Source organism: Apium graveolens, chromosome 3 (genome assembly GCF_009905375.1).
Source record: "Apium graveolens cultivar Ventura chromosome 3, ASM990537v1, whole genome shotgun sequence".
NCBI classification, from domain to species: domain Eukaryota; kingdom Viridiplantae; phylum Streptophyta; class Magnoliopsida; order Apiales; family Apiaceae; genus Apium; species Apium graveolens.
Window position 1 is genome coordinate 277,290,632 of NC_133649.1, and position 17,265 is coordinate 277,307,896.

At 31.1% G+C, this 17,265-nt stretch overlaps 2 pseudogenes; one reads left to right on the plus strand and one right to left on the minus strand.

Moving 5' to 3' along the window:
• Positions 1 to 2,546: 2,546 nt before the first annotated feature.
• On the plus strand, positions 2,547 to 3,570 carry LOC141713391 (putative glutathione S-transferase; annotated as a pseudogene).
• Positions 3,571 to 3,810: 240 nt separating this feature from the next.
• Positions 3,811 to 9,704, minus strand: LOC141715057 (translation initiation factor IF-2, chloroplastic-like; annotated as a pseudogene).
• Positions 9,705 to 17,265: the final 7,561 nt, after the last annotated feature.

The following is a 17,265-nucleotide window of genomic DNA, read 5'->3' on the forward strand; positions in this document are numbered from 1 at the left end:
TTTTCTATGTGTTATCTATCCTCAAGGTTAACAGCTTGTTTGCACAGTGCGGACATGTTGGAGAAGAAGGGTGTTGATCTATGAAGCACGAGTGCGGGTGCGGAGTGCGGGTGCGCGGTACGGCAATTCCGAAAATTTGAAAATATAGAGATTCGGATGCGGTGGAATACAACATATATTATAATATTAAATATATTATATATAGTCCAAAATATGAAATTATTCATCATTTTTAGCTCCTAAAACCCAAAATACAATACATAAAATAACAAGAAAAACAAAAAGTGATTTAATCTTCTTAAATAATCATAACTTCCATCTCCGGCTCATCGATAGAAAAAGTAGCTATCTCAAGTTTTTCAGCCCCGTCAAGTGGATCAAAACGGTCACCTCCAACATCCCACAACCTAGTCTCCCCTTTCGTGTAATGATCACTCTTTCTAGAAAGGAGTCGGAGATTGATATGGACATAAACCATGGTTGTCCTAAGAATTTCAGCGCTATTTTTTGGAGATTTGAAACTGAAGCTCTATATATAAGCCACCACATTTTAGAATCCTCGGTGCATCTATCTACAATAGAGTCTACACTACCAAAGTTGTCCATTTGTCTAGAAAATCGAGCAAATTCTGCATTTACAGCTTTCCTTGCATCCCCATCCGAAAAGTATCTTTTGATGCACCTATTTCTTTCATCGGACAACTCAATATCTTGATGAGGAGGAAGGCGGTCCGGAGCTGCACTAAGCCATGCGTTGCTATAATACCTACACATGTCCATTGGTAATAACTAATAATTAATGAAATCAGGGTACACTAGTGCATGGTTGTACACTAGTGCATGGTTGTAGGCTGAGTAAACACATAAATCAGATTGGATTAAGCATGATTTTTATTTGTCTTTGACTTTAGTCAACTGTTGATTATTTACAAAAATTGCCACTGCCGCATCCCCTTTCCCGCACCCCCAAGCACCCCCACCCATAAACGCTCCAACACGTCACGTGACGTATCCCGTAGGGATATGTAGTTCTTCATCCCAGAGAAGATCCCTGCTTTCTAGGTGTTGATTGATATATTAGAAAGTTGTTGAGAAAATGAATGACAAAGATCGAGAAAGAGATACCAAATATGATATCATTGCATACGTAGTTGATATTTAATCAATTGCAGTGTAAAGCAATAAGCCACGGAGGAAGTAGATATGATTATGCTGTGCAATCACCAACCATTCAAATATGTCAATGTAATTTTACTCTTACAGTCCCCTGAGGTACAGACTCTATGTGGACTTTTTATTTATTTACGGTTTTTTTCCGGATGTCTTATTTATTTTTTTATATTTAAAACTTATTAAAAATATAATTAACGGATCTCCTATTTTCCTTCTTTTCTATATTACTTTTACCCCACTATCTCCTTTTTATATATTAAAAAATAATTTTTTCAATATTTTATACATATTTTTTAATTTTTATGCTAATTTTTTTGATAACAAATCAAATAAATATTCAGCACCCATCGACCAATTTTGTACTTTTTTCCCTGTACACATGGAAATGATGGTGCTGCGGCTGTTTTACAATTTTTCCTCCTTTCTGACTTTGTTCCGCTGCTTTAAAATGCATGACTAAATTATTTAAAATATTATCAAATTCTTGAATTCGATCATCGCTTATCCTGATATTTATAATAATATATACTCATTATTATAAAAAAATAATATGTATTCATTAATTAAAATAAATGTAGAGATTATTTAAATTGGGCTTTTTTATAAATTTTTATGAGACACCTTGGACATATATTCAAATATAAAAAATATAATCAATAAAACCCCTTGTTTTATATAATTGAATTACTTAATAACTACTCTCTGTCCATTCATTTCTATACACTTTTCTTTTTTGAATAAGAATTTAATAATATAAAAATCAATCACATCCATTACTTTCTCCCACTACACTCACTTTATTAATTAAATATTGATAGCTCCCACCACTTTACCCAATTTTATACTTTTTCTTACTAAATTATAATTTTTATTTCTCTCTCATCCCACACCTTACCAAAACTAATATTATTTTAATCAATTTCTTGTCCTTGGTGTCCAAACCATTTATATAAAAATGGTTGGGACGAAGGTAGTATGAAAGAAGGAAATTGCATATACTACACAATAATAGTTAAATATTTGTCAAACTTTAACAAAATATCGTAGACATTTAAAAAAGGCTAGGCAAGATATTTTCTATAGCTTAATAGCATATAATAGGAAAACTTTTCATGGAGAGGGTGGTTGACATATGTAATATTCCCCTTTCTATATCACTAGTGTTGTAATGCATATTTAACTTTTATATTTTTAACATATTTCATAAATAAAATTTTTCTCCATTTTACATTAAATCGAGAATCATCTTAAGAAGGTCCTAGAATATTGTAGACAATGTGAACCAAAAATGGACCCATCTATTGTTATAAACAAAAATATAAAAATATATCTATAAAAACAACCAAACTTGATCTATAAATGCAGCAATCCACTAGTGTTACTTCATATCAATAATTGCATTCTTTCTTGCATTTTCAATTTTCTTTCCAACTTCAAACAAAACCACAAGCACTAATAATGGCAAATGAGGTTGTTCTGTTGGATTACTGGGCAAGTATGTTTGGTATGAGAGTTAGAATGGACACTAGCTGAAAAAGGCGTAACATACGAATATGTTGAGGAAGATTTAAGGAACAAGAGCTCTCTTCTCCTTAATTCGAACCCAATTTTCAAGAAAATACCAGTTCTTATTCACAACGGGAAGTCTATATGCGAGTCCCTTATTATCGTTCAGTACATCGATGAAGTTTGGACCGACAAAGCTCCTTTGTTACCTGTTGATCCTTACCAGAGAGCCCAAGCTAGGTTCTGGGCTGATTTTATCGACAAGAAGGTACCACTTTAGATCTCTCTATCTATATATTAAATAAGTAGTTTTGGCGTTATGTATCAAACTTGTTTATTAATTAAATTAAATGGGCAGCTCTATGATGCTGGGAGGAAGACATGGACCACGAAAGGGGAAGAACAAGAGGCGGGGAAGAAGGATTTGATTGATAGTCTGAAATTGCTGGAAAATGAGCTGGGTGACAAGCCTTATTTCGGTGGTGAAACTTTCGGGTTTCTGGATATTGCACTTGTTGGTTACTCTAGCTGGTTTGAAGCCTATGAGGGCGGTAACTTTAGTATTGAAGCTGAATGCCCCAAGTTGATGGCATGGGTGAAGAGGTGTTTGGAGAGGGAAAGTGTTGCCAAGGCCCTTCCGGACCCCAAGAGAGTTATTGACTTTGTTAATACTCTCAAACAGAAGATGGGAATTTGAGTTGTACAAGTTGAGTGCTAGTTTGGGTGGGAGCATCTTTGTTAGTGTCTTTCTTTTCCTTAGTTTGTGCTTGTGTTCTGTTCTTGTTTAGTGGTCCTCTTGTTAGGGAAATGCTTAACTGTGTCTTCTGAGTATGATGTTATAACAGTAACATGTTTAAACTTTAATCCCATTCAAACTACTTTTTTTTACAAGTGTTATATATGCTTCTGTAGTTCTTTTGTTTACGGACAACATTGCTATACAACGAATTTGACACATTATTCTGCTCTCGTTCATTTAAAACACAGGATTCAATCATTTTATCATTGTTCTCTACACAATTTCTCAGCATTGATCGATATTTGAAACTCAATAAACAAACATACGTTCATACATATTATGTCTCTCCGTGCGTGATTGTTAGTACCAGTAAAAGATATGATGCATATTGGAAATCTCATCTTCATTCCTTCGGTTTGTTTACATAGTTCGATTTTTATGTAACAGCTAGTTTGTCAGTGTGCCATTGTCCTTTACAGAAAGAAGCTTAAATGTAACATACATTACTATTTACAATTTGATTAGCATACATCACTTTCATTCGGTCTCTGTTAAAGCCAAGATCTTGCGCTAGGACTGTTGGGGTTCAGCAGGCTCATAGATATCGCACCTGCTGGATGCTGTCAAGCTGTTAGGAGTCAATTTTACCCGTCTATCAGGTCGGACTGAAACGCCATGCTGGAGGCTAAGTTATATGTTATATTTGTGTGTTATTTCCAATTCCGGCCAAGCAACCAAAGCCGCTGATGCCTCTTCAAGTGTTTGGTGCTTGTGCACTGTGTTGAAAGCCTCCAATGTGTCTCCGACCTCCCAATCAACGAAATTATCAATCCCAATGCCACACTCTAACCCCGCATTTAACTGTCCGAATTGGTAATAGATGGTACTACCCAGATACAGTTACACTGTGCTTGGGGTGGGGGATTATCAAGTGAAGAACTTCTCCTAAAATCATAGACAGCTGCTAAACAGTAGCCAAAAGTATTAACAGATTCCAGATACATTGCAAGTGGGGTCAATATACCACGTTATTCGTATTTTTTTTCTGCAAGTTTAGAGTAAGAAAATTGCGATCTGGTTCTGTCATACAATTACGCTCAGGTCAAAAGAAGGTAGAATCAAACTTGAGAAAGAAAGAATTTTATAGGAATACCTCTTTCACAGCCTCCTTAATCCGTCTCAAAGAATTGAGAACTCCAACGAAGACCTGTTTTACCCTTTCTAACAACTCGAATTCCACAATCTTTCACTACTAGAACATCGGTCATTTCCTCTCCCTTTCCCCCACCAAATGGAAAGGAAACTATTAATGTTAATATTAATTAATTAAAAGGTAAACTCTATTGTTTATATTAATGTTGATGTTAATATTAATCTTGATAATAATAACTTTGTTATCGTTTCTGATTTTTATTGAAGGCTATACCATTAATATATAGCCGCATACCAAAGTTTATATAGACTTAATAAGGAACCTAAAATTAGGTAAATGAACAAAATAGGTCAATAATCTGAATATACCTCAACAGTCTCCAGGAGTCCCTCCATTGCAGTTCGCACATCATCAATGAGTTCATATATAACTTTGTATAGTCGGATCTCAACTCCTTTCAATATCAGCATAGCTCTTAATAGAAACTCGTGCTCTGACATTAAATCCAATAACAATTGCTTTACTAGCTACTGCAAGATCAATATAGCTTTTGCCGACATCCCTAGTTGCTTGCAGGAGGAACTTCATAGTGACATTATCTTGTGGAAGCACCTGTAGATCTTGTCTGATGGCCTCAACAGATCCCTAGAGAAATTTGACATAATTCGAGTAAATATAAATCATAAATGAAATAAACTACAAGCAGTTGATATTGAAAACTATATAGGAGACAAGGTACATGGAATGTATAAAATAAAAGACAACAATGCATCTGATTGAAACTACATGCATGTTAATTTTCTTGCGAATGCAAATAATATTGTAAGCACGTAGAATCTAAACAAGTTATCCGATGACTCTGATTTACTATCCATTTATATATCGATCTTACTATTAACTGTTAACAGTAAAGAAGATAATATACATTAACATTCGTAGAAGTGCATCCTTCCAATCTCTATATAGATCATTACATCCTTACCTTAAATTACTCACAAGAAGAGGCCAAAGGATAAAAATAACACCTATGCCCTGTCATCTTTAGTATAGTTCCCTGACATCCCTCTAAGTTTGAGGCTCTAACTTCTTTGTAGGCAAATCACATCAGTACTTAATTATTAACTTTTTTGAAAAGAGCGCAGAAATTACTTTCATTTCACATTTTTCCCAGGAGAGGGGGGGGCAGAGGTAATGATATCCTAACTAAAAGTAACATCAGATGTTTCCCTGAAATATTTGTCATGCTTACCTGAAGATCAACCTTCATTATGATAACCAGTTGGTGCAAATCTAAACCAGTTCTTGACGAAACAGCTGAAGCGAAGGATGAAAGTGTAACCTTTCCATCTCCTGCTTTAGCTGAAATGCGTTCAAGTCGTATTGATTCGGCTCTTGACTCTGCCCTTTCTCTTGCAATATTAAGGGTACAAACAACCTCAAACTCATTGCCAGCATTCGGAACATTATTCAATCCAATGACTTGGAGAAAATTGTCGAAAATATACTAAGAAATCAATTTACATAGCAAGAAATATAGACTTTTACATTAAAAGAACATGCGATGGGAACTTTAAAGAAGAACTCTTTACTTGGCTTTTTTGGAGGAAGTTATATTTGTGAATTTCATAATTAATGAGCATGGAAACTACATATAAAGGATCCTATAAAAAGGAAAAAAGGAGTTTTGACAGACTTTATTTGATATGGATACTCAAACTTATTGCCATCGCTATGCTTCTATGGAGATCTGAAGTTTTTGTTCCGCGCGTTTTGCATTCAGAGGACCCTTAAGCTACCTCTACATTCATCTAGTATACAGATGCTACACCAACAGACCTCGCCCGTATCACAGCTCAGCTTATAAAAAATAATGCACATTGCACACATAACAGAGATTGAGAATACATAGAACTCTGCTATGCAAAAGCAGATCTAGCTCATAATGCCCGTTGCATCTCTCTCCAGATTGTTTATGACATAGAAAATCAGAAAAATAAATATAACGGGGAAAACAAAAGCTGCCGTAATAGATTCCAAACCTGTATTGGAAATGAGGGCCTAGCTTTCCATCGTCATCGAACAAAGCACGCACCTAACCACATAAAAATGAACAAAGCTTTAAATACACGTATTGTGTGATAGCCATAAAAAATAATTTATCGACATTAGGTGAAAAAAAAAGGCATTATATTACCATACAAGCAGGTTTTAGTTTCATATGTATTCATTCGCCTTTCCAAAAGCTTCACCAGAAACTATTATATCCCCTTTTTTGAGTGTGCCCTTATGCACAATGAATGTAGCTACTGGTCCTTTAGATTATCAAGACCTGCCTCAATGACCTTGCCTTTGGCATTTCCGTGAGGATTAGCCGTCAACTCTTCTAACTAGAATCGAAAAGAATTAGGAATACATGTATTTCTTAGAAAGCAAAAAATCAATACAAGCCATGAAAGTAAGGCATTCTTTCAATCCTGTCTCAGTTTTAGTAAAAAGTTAAATGAATAAATAAAATATGGACTTCACCTAACACGAGCCTCGTTGAAAAGGCCTTCATAAACATAATGTATCTAAGAAAAAGACTTAATTTGCCGATACTGGAAGTCACTGTGTATGAGGTGGATAGTTTTGGCACGAATAGAAAGTAACTGACCTCCGCAACAAGCATGACAATTTCCATAAGATCATCTACATTCTCTCCTTTCAGAGCACTGATCTAATAAAGGTAGCACCCAAAAGAAGAAAAGAGTAGTTTAAAAGATATTATAAAAGTCACCAGATAATTCAGTATTTATTAGATGTATCATTTTACGAACTTGAACCATTGGGATGTCACCACCCCAGTCTTCTGGCATTAAACCAATTGAGGAAAGCTCTTGCATTACCTGCTCTGGATTAGCGCCATCTTTATCTATCTGGAGGCGCGCAACTATGAGATATAAACAGAAAGCGAACTATAACATATAAGACGGCAATAATTTTTTTTTTTAAAAAAAACCTTGTTAATGGCAACCACAATTGGCACTCCAGCCGCTTTAGCATGAGCTATGGCCTCATTAGTTTGGGGGCGAACCCCATCATCAGCTGCAACTACAATTATAGCAATGTCTGTGACTCTTGCTCCACGAGCTCTCATCGCCCCAAAAGCCTAAACGAGCAAAAGAACAAATACGTCTTTAGGAGATTGAGATTACCTATTGTAATAACTAAATCATTAATTCTTCTGTTAATGTAACTTAATACAAAAAAAAATACCTCATGTCCGGGAGTATCTAGAAAAACACATGGTTGAAACTTTCCGTCGATAGGTACTTGAACCTTATAAGCCCCGATTCCTTGTGTAATACCTCCAGCTTCAGATGCTGCAACCTGTAAATGTCTTTAAATTTTAAAACCGAAACTATGGGTAAATGTAGAACATTCAAAATCTAGATAAAACTTGACGTGTGAAATGTATTATCATCTTGTTTGTTATTCTTACACACTATAAGTGTAAGTCTTTTTACTATTTCTAATATTTATGGGGAGCATAAGCGTCTAAGCAAGCTAATAATTGTAAATGCAATTTGAGTATCATTAATGACAAGAACAAGAGATTATAAAGCTTCAATATATACCTTGGTCTTTCGAATATGGTCCAACAAGGTTGTCTGCAAACGGACAGCATTAAATGTATTAGCAAACACTTTACAAATTAGTTACAACCAAAGTTGAATTGTAGATTAGAGACAAACCCTCTACCTTTCCGTGATCCACATGACCCATTATAGTGAGCACTGGTGGTCTATGTTCTAATTTGTCCAAGTCTTCTTCATCAAAGATTTCCTTCTTTTTTGCCATTTGCTCCAATCTAAATGGGGCAGCATCAAGTACTTCCACATTATACTCTTGGCGGACCATCTTCACAATATCTTTGTCAAGAGTTTGCACGCGGCCAGGCTTAATCCTCTTTGAGTATAAAAAACGAAAAATGTCACCTTCACTGATGACCAAGTTGTAGGCTAACTCCTCAATCAACATGCCATCTTCTGCTACCTCCAAAATTTCAACTTTCACCGGTTTGGCATCCCTAGATGCCTGAAGCCTAGCTGCTTTCCTAGCTGTAATAGCACCACGGATAGAAACATCAAGTTCTGATGCCTCCTCGTCAAGGATATCGTTCTTATCCACACGCCTTTGTGAACCTTCAGATAGAGCAGATTTTCTATGGAACTCATCCTTAAACCTCCTAGGCGTAGAGGCTTTTCTTCCAGGTTGGGAAGTGCCAACACAGATTGTGAAATTAAAGGATCTACCACAGCCTTTTTAGATGCAAACTTGTCAATCAATATTGGCTTGTGTTTCTTTGCCTTTGCAGCTGAGGTGGTTTCAACAGCTGGTGACTTTGTTTCTGCACCAATGCCTGTCAAGATAACACGTCTGTTAGTTACCGGCTTTAGAGCTGCAGGTGGTCTTAAAGGAGCAGGAGGAACCTTTTCCACTGTTATTGTAGTTGGACTTGGTTCTCCATTGTTAACGTTGAAATGCTTTGGTTGTTTTTTAACTACCTTTTGAACTGTGGCAATCGGGCTTCCCTTCTGCCACACACTTTTCAAAGTCTTTGTCTTCTTAAATGCACCAGGAGTAACCGCTGCACCTTTTCTTTGCTTGGTGCTTGTACTAGACGTTGGTGGCTTTCTAGCTGGTGTAACTGCTTTCTTACTGTGTGTAGTTTCTCAGCCTTCACTAATACCTCACCCAATGACTCGATCACCTTACTCCACTCTTCATCTTTAGCAATTAACTTATCATTTTCCCCACTAGGTTTTAAAGGTTCCAACTTCACAGTATTGATGCCTCAAAGGGGCTTAACCAAGGTCCGGGAGTTTTCTTTAAAATGAGATCACTCTTACCCTTATTACTACCGTAGAATCAAATGATACAGAAGTCACTTGATCAGCAATGTACTTGGTGGTAATCAAGCATTTACATATAGACACATACTTCCATTTCTTCTCAAACCTTAAATTTCGAGAACTAGAAAAAAATTCTAGAAAACGAAACACGACCAACAAATGAATGTGATCCCTCAAGTTGGGGAGTTAAACAAGTACAAACACTCCCTAAACTAGCTAGGGAAGCAATAGAACTCATATTTAGTTCACATTAGATAACATTCCAACATTAGGCTTTCAAGTAACTAGTAAAATAACAACTTCAATGCTGTATCATTTTCCTTTCCAGGGTTTTAAATTAAATTCAATTAAACAAACATAAGCGGAAAGTAAATATACTAAACACAAATACAGTCCTGAAAACCCTAGTGGGGAATTATGTGTCACAAACACATGGGCATTGATTGAGCAGATTAAATACTGAAAAATGTTACCTTTGGAATTGAGTTTCCCTGAAGCGGATAAGAAAATTTGGGCTAATTAAATAAAGGTTTAAGTATCCTAAAATTAATTTTATATAATTATTTTAAGTTAAGTGAGTTTTCGATTCCAAGTCAAGAGTATTTTTATATGTAGAGGGTTAATTCTATTATTACAAACTATCATACTAACCCGTGCAGGAGTTATTTTCTAAAGTTTTTTTTATATATGTAATTATAATATTTTTAGTTATTTTCTTATTTGTAAATGTTGTATAATGTCTAACGAACATGAAAATTTAAGTTAATTGTTTATCAATTGTGTATCATTTTCATACAAAACATTATTAATTAAACAACGTTTCCATATAACTCATTAAACAAAATATATATATATTCTTGTTTGTGTTGTAAAATTTGTATTTAATGAATGAATATAAACATGGTAGTCAGTGTACGTTTAAAATGAAACAATTAAACTTAATATGTACAATGTCGTTGGTATGTTTACAAAGAAAAAGTTAAAAATTAACATTTACGTTGAATATAAAATTGACCAAAATTTTGAATTTTATTTAAATAAACTATATGTACTGGTCTATATTATTACTGAGTTCTCTACTAACTTACAATTAATTTACTCAATTTTAAAAGATGAAAAATGAATAACTGACTTCAGAATTACTTGCAATCATAATATACAATAATATAAAATTTACATTACTGTTAATATAAAAGTTGATTTTAATGAAAAATGTTAATTTTTGAAATTCAACGTATGTATGTATGGAAAAATGTTAGTTTTTACACTCATGTTAACAAAATTTGATTAAGTTATATGTGTTTGTGTTAGCATGTAAATTATCGTATGTTACATTTCTTAGGAAATTACGATGGTTTCAATTATTTATATGCTAAATATTTGATTTATGTACATTTATAATCATTATTAACATCTAGTGAGTCAATTGATTACTTAAATAACATGTATTTATAATTATTTAAAATTTAAAATTATGTAAATTGCAATAATTTATATATGGTATTCACATTATCACTGATAAACAATTCATATCTATTTTTTACGCGACCGAGTATCAATCATGATTGTAACATAAAAATAAATTATATATCGTAAGATTATTGATGTTCATGATTTATTTCAAGATTTTGAAGTAAAATCTGTAAATATATTTATTTTAAACTATTTAAGTTTCTTTTATTACAACTATAATATTTATATAATAATTTGAGATATTGTATAGTATTATCCTAAAATTAAATATTTTTCAATTCGATAAAGTTTTATAAATAAGTGAATGGTTAATTCTTTCAAATAATGAACAATCTTAATATATATATAAATAGTATAAAATGCATTGAATCAAGGGTGAAAAACCAAAATAACCATTTTTAAATAATAATCGCCCAAAATACCCACCAGAATTTTAAGCTGTCCAAAATACCCACCATATACTTCATTTTCAGTGGAGTATCCGGTGGATACTCCAGTGACATGGGAGTATCAGGATGATACTCCTTTGTCAGTGGAGTATCCACCCATATACTCCTTTGTCAGTGGAGTATCCACCCACATACTCCTTTGTCAGTGGAGTATCATCTAAAATTTTAAAATTTTAATTTTATTTTTTAAAAATATTTTATTAAAAAAATTAAAAGTGATACTCCACTGGGAAAGGAGTATCAAGACTGATACTCCACTGGTAAAGGAGTATCCGGACTGATACTCCACTGACATAGGAGTATCTGCCATGATACTCTACTGACAAAGGAGTATAATCCTGATACTCCATTGAAATTGGCGTATTATCCTGATACTCCAGTATCGGTGGAGTATCTAGTGGGTATTTCGGGCACCTTTTTCCAGAATGGGTATTTTGGGCAAAAGAACATCTAAAAAGAGGTATTTTGGTCATTTTTTCTTGAATCAAATGCTACAATATAATATACATATAACTTTTATTTGAATAATTCAAAATATTAAAATAATTCAAAATATTTGTACAATATTATCCTGATCAATGAATATTGTTTATCTAAAATATTTTTTTTAAATGCTAGTTTTTTTAAAGTGAAAAATAAAAAATAAATCGATTTAATATATCATCCTAATTTTAACAAATCTTGTGAGATCTCGTATCAAATTTCAAATATTTTTAAAATTGGGACAAGTCCCAAAACACTAATACGTTACCAGTGAAGTTAGTAATTTTAATACAAATAATCAATCGACTTGATCTTATAAATACCTCAAACACATTAATTTATATTAATATAAGATATTAAAAAAAATCACATTATTGGTAAGATATTCTTACCGAACTTGTAATATAAATTTACTAAACGTAGAATGTGACAATGTTTTTCGGCTGGTCATGTAATCAAATTTCGGGTATTTTTTGAACAATAGGCCAAGTTCTGATTTCAAATTCAAAATAAACTAAAAATTTATTGACTCATTATAATTCGAATTTATCTAAATATTTAATACCAATCTAGATTATTTATATATAGACGATTCTATTTTCAATATTTTCGTTAAAAATTATATATGTACATTTTAATTACTTTTTATAATAAAAAATATGTTAAAAATATATGAGATATATTTTCAAACTAAAAAAATAATAATAAGTAAGATAATAATCCATTTATGTACTATGTCTAACTTTATATATGTAATTCAGTTCTTTAAGATTAATTGTACAAATATTCAAGTAACAATATTTTTTTTTGCGGTATTCAGGTAGCTATCTTTAAAATTAAATAAAATATTCATTTAACACAGTTACATATTATGTCGCACTATGCCCCGCTTCAACAAATGAGAGTTTTCGGTGTATGATAAAAACATATGTGACAATATGGTATAGTGGTATAAGGTTGTATAGAACAATGAAACAACTTGAGTTTGATTCCCAAAAAACACATATTTTATATAAATATTAAAAATAGGGGTAGTTTAGTATTTTCAATGGGACTTTTTATCTCATTACAAAAATATCGAACTCAAACTTGATTTAGAACAAGTCATGAATATTGTTCACGAGTTATTAATATAAATAATTCAGTTTACGTATTTGTTCTCTACATTCCTCAATTTTTACATGAGTTTCGTTTGTTTATTTTCTTAAAAATAAAAAGATAAACTTAAATAAAATTTGAAAACCTTACAAACAAACATATAAATTTGCGTGTTTAGCACTTTGATTTTGATTAAATTACGAAGTTAAATAAAATAGTTGTATATTTACAAATTACATGTATTATAATTTAAATCCTATAAATTTAAAAATATTATAAAAATGATAAAAATAGTAAATTAATTAAATAAATTGTTAAATTTATTTGTATATAAAAATAAACAATTATTCACTAAATATTACAGCGCGTGTTCATAACATATTTACGAGCACATATACCTAGTGATTCACAAATTTATTCACAAGTTATATTAATAAATTATAATATTGACGAATTTGTTCACAAATTATTTTAATGAACTTATTCACAAATATTATAATCGAATGTTTACAAATCTTCGGACCGAACTATTTTGTGTTCAATTTTAAATAAAACCGAACCTTAAAATTATGTTCACTTTTGACTTATTTATAAATCGAACCGAATTCGTGTCGAATTTTTTTCGAACAATACACCGAAATATTCGTTAACGTATCAATTCATTTGCGGTACTACTCCGACACTTTACCTAAGTTTAAGTCATTTTTCAAATTAAAATTTTAATGATAAATCGATAAAATATAAACACCCCCAACATTCACAAAATACTCACTTAACGAGTGAGTCAAAGAGTAACATATTGTATTCTTAACGAGCCCTAGTTAAAAAATTAGAAAAAATTCTAATTACCCATGAGTTGAATTATTTACCATTCTTAAATACTTAAAATTAACCCTCTTTAACATTTTATTGCATTTAAAAAATATTAAAAAGTCCAACTAACTCATTACTAAGTGTTAGGTTTCGCTGGCCTTAAATGATGAACGAGAATTGAGGGAATTATTTGGCAAAAATTTAGAAAGACCATATTTCTAATTTATATGATTTAAGTAGAATGTTAAGAACTAACTATTTTCCACTTTTCATATTCTCATTTCATTCTCAGTTTTTTTGCTTTTTAATTTTTTAAATTTGTATTAACTTAAAAATCATGCAATGTATGAAATATATTTAAATAAAAAAAATTAAAATTATTTTCTTTTTAAAATTTTGCAATTTTACTATATTCTAAAAATATTTGCATAAATATGTTGTGATCAAAATCAACGAGATACGCAACTAATTATATCGATTTTTTAAAAAAAGTGATAGTATTTTTGCAAAAAATATTTTTTGGGGTTTTAAAAAAAAACCTTTTTAATATTATATTTTTTCTTATTTTAATTTGATGAAATTTATAAGATGTGAAATTTGTTCATTTAAAATTTCTAATTGATGGTTAGTTATTTTTTACATTTTAATTTTTGTTTCAAAAAGAAATAAAAGTTATAAGTTACCAAACACCTTATCAACTTATAAGTAATCTATACGTAAAAATATTCAAATATCTAAATAACTTATAAGTTACGAGGTTTAAATAACGTATGAGACACTTTTCAACTTTAAATTATAAGTTATATTTTTTAAAAACTCTCAAACCCATAATTCATGTTAAAGCAACATATTAGTATTACGCACATGGTTGAATTTTATCTTTTTTAATTTCAATAAATTTAATCATAAAAATTGGTGTTTTTACATAGATAACATTTTCAAAATGTTGTCAATAATACACTTGTTCCACATACATGAAACATTTTTTGTTTAGAATACATGCATCATTTATGTTCTTTTCAAAATTTTAAAAAAATTATCCGCCTTAAAAGATACTAGCTTTATGCCCGTGCATGCACGGGATGATTATAACTATTTTTTATAAAACCTTTGAAGCCAATAATTATTTTTTACCTTACTAAATTTTAATACAAAAATTTTATTCCTTAAATTTTCACATTTCTTTAGTATTTTGTACCTATATTTTTAATTATTATTATATTTTTATATTTCATAATAACAACCTTTGTATAATATATTTTTATTATAAAAAATATTACGCCTTTTAATGTGTTATTAATCTATATAAATGCATTTCACAATAATGCATAATTATTTTTTATTATTTTATTTCAATATTTTAACATTTGAATAACATGTAATATATATTTGTACATAGTTATTTTTAAATGATGTATTTTTCAAAAGAATTTTATTTTTCAAACTTGTTCATTTAGTTGTTATTACATTTTTATATTTGATTGTGACACATAATTAAAGGAGTTTGATCAGAAACTAAAAAGTTGGTTGCAGTTTGTATGTTTGACTTTTTCAAGTGTGTTTTAATAATATTTTATAAATTTTCAGTTTTTGTAATAATATTTTAAAAACATGCTTTACAATCTATTGTATTAACTTTACAACTATTCCATGCACATGAAAATTTATATATAATTTTTTTACATAAAAATATTTTTTGACAAAATAAGTTGGCTTATTTACTTTTTGATATGAATATATTTTTCCAAAAGTACTATTTTTTTTATTTTAATTACTTTATTTACATGATGATGATGATGATGATGATATTTGTTGTGCAAGACATGCCTCTACCTTAACAAGACTAAGACAATTTGTCAACCCTAAGTAAGTTGTATTGTTATCTTAATTTGTATTTTATACTTGTAACACTTAAAGTCTGTAAAAATGTCAAAGGAGCAGACTGTAGTCTTTTTCTATAAACAGTGTCAAGCCTAAGAATTTTATCTGGAAGAAGATCAAGAAGATCATGCGTTAGAAGAATTTTGAAGAAGCTTGGAGTTGGATAAATCTGTTTTAGAAAAAATATTCTAAGTCAAGATCTCTACTAGTCACGAATTTAGTGTTATAGAGAAGTCATTCGAGAACTCAAAATGACTTATCGAGAAGTCAGGAAAGGCAGTAGAGAACTCACAGAGATATCGACAAGCCAAATTGAAGACATGGAGGTTGCGGATATCGACAAGTCATTTCTTCACTAGAGAACTCAGAGTTATCGACAAGTCAACATTCATTAGAAAACTCCGAGTTATCGATAAGTCAAATTTCACTAGAGAACTCAGAGATATCGATAAACCAAAATTCACTAGAGAACTCTGAGTTGTCAACAAGTCAAATTTAACTAGAGAACTCTGAGTTATCGACAAGTCAATAAGCCATTAGAGAACTCAGAGATATCGATAAGTCAAAGTGGAGATATAAAGACTAGAGATCTCTACAAGCCAAATTCTCTTATAGAGAACTCAGAGACCTCTACAAGTCAAATTTGCTATAGAGTATTAAAGATATCAATAAGCCAATATACTTATCGAGATGCCAAGTTCTCTATAGACCAAATGGAGATCTCGAGGTAAAATCTCAAATTACAAAATTGCAGACCAGTTCAATATCCAAGATTAACAATCAACAAATAATCCAAACAGCTGGATTGACAAGTCTACAAAAAGCAGCTTGAAGGATGCGCTAAGATCAATGGTGAAGATTAACTGACATAGGAAGATCAAGATAATCACAGGATGCTAAAGATATGCTAAGCCAGAAATAGAAGATATACTTTTCTATAAATGAAAATGACAAGTGACTGTTTACAAAAGCTAATAGCATGTTTTATTGTACACTGTGTAAACCAGCAGTGAACTGATTTGTAAAGTTAACACCTGGTCCTTTAGTCAGTTGTAACAATTAAGATAGAAAATCTTGTAACACTCTCAAGAAGAAGCTAAACTCTTTATCAACAAAGAGCCTAGAAATTTTATAGCAAAACATTCTTAATTTTAATATAAAATTAAGTGAGTTTTGAAGATCTGTGTTCTTTATTTCTGCAAGCTTAATTTATGCATGAACACATTTTTACTACAAGATTTGATTTACTTTGTTCAACCATAAAAGATTTAAGAAAAGCTCAAAAACAGTAAAATACATTCACCTCCTCTGTGTGTTATTCATTTCCTAACAATATTAATGACTTACTAACCATAAATTTCTCTGTACTAATAACATAAGTGTTATTCCCTAACAATATAACAAGAATTACAGAAGGGGGGTTGAATGTAATTCTGGCTACTTTTTTAAATTTAAAAGAAAGTTCTAACATGATAAATATAACAGTGTTTGATTAGCAATGGTGCGGAAAGAAAAAGTGATATAAATCAAAACACTAAGTAATAAAAACACAAGTTTTTAAAACTTTCTGGTGGATTTGTAAGTATCCTCCGGAAATATATA